This window comes from Limulus polyphemus, unplaced genomic scaffold (assembly GCF_000517525.1).
Source record: "Limulus polyphemus unplaced genomic scaffold, Limulus_polyphemus-2.1.2 Scaffold962, whole genome shotgun sequence".
NCBI lineage: Eukaryota > Metazoa > Arthropoda > Merostomata > Xiphosura > Limulidae > Limulus > Limulus polyphemus.
In genome coordinates, this window is record NW_013666572.1 from 1,845 (window position 1) to 5,355 (window position 3,511).

The 3,511-nt window shown below is 33.2% G+C and overlaps 1 protein-coding gene across 1 annotated transcript in view; it reads left to right on the plus strand.

Annotated features, from left to right (window-relative positions):
• Positions 1-256: 256 nt before the first annotated feature.
• The window catches only part of LOC106461445 (homeotic protein antennapedia-like), a 93,982-nt gene continuing 90,727 nt past the window's right edge, over positions 257-3,511 (plus strand). The window contains exon 1 of the mRNA XM_013921267.2: positions 257-309. The gene's annotated coding sequence lies outside the window, so the exon portion shown is untranslated. The remainder of the gene's footprint in view (positions 310-3,511) is intronic.

Sequence of the window (3,511 nt, forward strand, 5' to 3'; positions counted from 1 at the left end):
CTAGTAAACACGTGCAGTGTATTTTTAGTTTGGTTGTGATTCAAGATACACTCCGTCTGTACCCAATAGAATCTTTATCTAAGGAGTAAAAAAAAAGGAAACCCATCACAAAACATTAGTTTAAAGCAGTGAAATAATTTTATAATTCAATATTTAACCATATACATCTGGAACGTTAAAAAACAAAATTCCTACAGAACGATTTATGTATGTCGTAAGCGAGGAAAATTGAATATACTAATCTTATTTTCCTTTCCAGCATCCAAAAATCTACGAGGGACGAGTCGAAGAAACTTTATACAACGTCACGTAAGTACTTCATAGCATATAACTTTATTTATAGTTCAATAAAACTGATGTTTTTCAAGGTACATCTTTAAGAACATGCAATAAGTTTCAATCGATCGTGTCATCAAATGACCGTTATGAGTAATGCTTTAGGTGCCATTCAAAATGAACGACACGTTCTAATGTAGCTGAAATGCCCATAGGTTGATCTTCCGTGGCCTTCGTCATAATATCAGGCCTTTTATGAAATTTATGGGCATCCTTGTAGTGTTCATAAAGGAGCTACTTAGTAAAGTGAAAAAAGAAAAGTATTACATTATCTTGCTCCTGAAGTTCTTACTTCAATTTAAGTGGCTACGTTCACAAGTAGTGAAATATTGCCTTCATTCTAATACATTCTGGCAAAGGGCCGTTTTTAATATAGGAGAAACTGTCACGAGAAGTGATCTTAGACTTTTTAAGTCTAACGACATCTTTTAGTCCAAATAATACCAGAATATTAAGTGTAGATTCTGATGTAGGCGCACAAAATGGATGATATACATATACGTGTATGTATATGTGTTTTTCCTATGATATAATACATTGAAAAATCTAACAGTGGTGAATTGTTAAGAGCGGATCCAAATGTATGTATTCTTCAGATACAATGTACACTCGGTTTCAGTTTTGTTTCTTTTTTGTATCAAAAAGGTATCATTTGATTTTAATAAAAATAGGATTATTGCAGTTTTCTACTATACAAAATACAGCTTATTTCTAACGATCTGTTTTTAATGTGTACGAGAAAAGGAAAACAAACAAAATCTACTGTTCTTTTATACGTTTTTATGGCTTCAGCTAATTGATGCTAAAAGTGCTAGATTGTTCTTAAAATATACATTTATGAGATTCTTCCCTCTATAAATTTCAGAACAAAAAAAAAATTAAATTCTTAAGCGATATATAAACATGACAAAAAGCCTGAAGTTTCGAAGTGCAAATATTACTTCAACCCGCTGTAGGCCTATCGCAAAAGCAAAAAAAAACTCTTAATATATATATATATATATATCTAATGCAAGTTCTAGAAAAGCAAATATCGATGAAATTGAGATAATAGGAACATATTTCCGATTATTGATAACCAGTTTGAATTGGAGAAATTCCTGGTTTATTATAGCGTACACTTCGAGACAACTGTACAACCAATACCAAGACTTTCTTGGTTTATTATAGCGTACACTTCAAGACAACTGTACAACCAATACTAAGAATTTCTTGGTTTATTATAGCGTACACTTCGAGACAACTGTACGAACCAATACCAAGACTTTCCTGGTTTATTATAGCGTACACTTTGATACAACTGTACAACCAATACCAAAGGAAAGTCTTAGTATTGGTAGTACAGTTGTCTCGAAGTGTACGCTATAATAAACCAGGAAAGTCTCGGTATTAGTTGTACAGTTGTCTCGAAGTATACGCTATAATAAACCAGGAAAGTCTTAGTATTGGTTGTACAGTTGTCTCGAAGTGTACGCTATAATAAACCAGGAAAGTCTCGGTATTGGTTGTACAGTTGTCTCGAAGTGTACGCTATAATAAACCAGGAAAGTCTTGGTATTGGTTGTACAGTTGTCTCGAAGTGTACGCTATAATAAACCAGGAAAGTCTTGGTATTGGTTGTACAGTTGTCTCGAAGTGTACGCTATAATAAACCAGGAAAGTCGGTTTATTATAGCATACTCTTCGAGACAACTGTACAACCAATACTAAGACTTTCCTGGTTTATTATAGCGTACACTTCGAGACAACTGTACAACTAATACCGAGACTTTCCTGGTTTATTATAGCGTACGCTTCGAGACAACTGTACAACTAATACCGAGACTTTCCTGGTTTATTATAGCGTACACTTCGAGACAACTGTACAACCAATACCAAGACTTTCCTGGTTTATTATAGCATACACTTCGAGACAATTGTACAACCAATACTAAGACTTTCCTGGTTTATTATAGCGTACACTTCGAGACAACTGTACTACCAATACTAAGACTTTATTTTATCCCAGGCCTCCAATGATCATACCGAACCTGTTAACTCACAAAAAGCCTGTCATACTTTTTATTCTGACTAATGAACGGAAATCTCGCGCCAAATAGGCACCGAACTATATATATAAAAAGTTAATTAAACCAATAGAAAAAAAACACGGTTTATAAACCTCATGAAGTGGTTCTACATCAGTATCTTAAAAAAAGAAATGAAGATCCGAGTTCCTCCATTTTGACAATAGAATCTTCAACTAATGTTTAACGCCCATTAAGTGTTTATTTTGCCCAGATTGCTTACATTTATGTATGATTTGGATACTTGCATTAACACACGTGTTATGTAATGAGTCGCACTCATATATATAATTTCATTCTATTAAAGAAATGTATTACGTTCTGATTGAATAGTGAAATCGAAGAATGGACACACACAAATAAAGAAACGTGAGAGTTTCATATAGCTAACATATCACCCTAGACGTTTCGGCGCCAGCAGTCAGCATGAGCGTGACTTGATGCTAATATGGATATCCACAGTTGTTAGCTATGATTTGCTATGTTATGGAATTGTTGAACATATGACAAAACAAATATTGTAACAGAAAGACCTGCCAAAATGAGTATTTAGACTTCGCGTAAGGTATGCACATATCATGAGTTATGTGTTAAAGAAACGACAAGACATTGGTTTGATCTGTAACACGCATAGAATAAGCACGACCGCATATTTTGGTACTTATATATATATGTATACTTAGCTTTAGTTTATAGCGAGAGATTGCTATAATTCTGCTCATTATGTACACAGTGTATCAGAAGGTGCGATTGTAAATCTAGATATAAGTAACGTAACTCTAATTACGTACAAAATGTATCAGATGGTGCGTATTCTAACTCTAGATATAAACAATGTAACTATCATTACGTACAGTGTATAAGAAGGTGCTTATTGTAACTAAATATAAACAATGTAACTATCATTACGTACAGTGTATAAGAAGGTGCTTATTGTAACTAAATATAAACAATGTAACTATCATTACGTACAGTGTATAAGAAGGTGCTTATTGTAACTAAATATAAACAATGTAACTATCATTACGTACAGTGTATAAGAAGGTGCTTATTGTAACTAAATATAAACAATGTAACTATCATTACGTACAGTGTATAAGAAGGTGCTT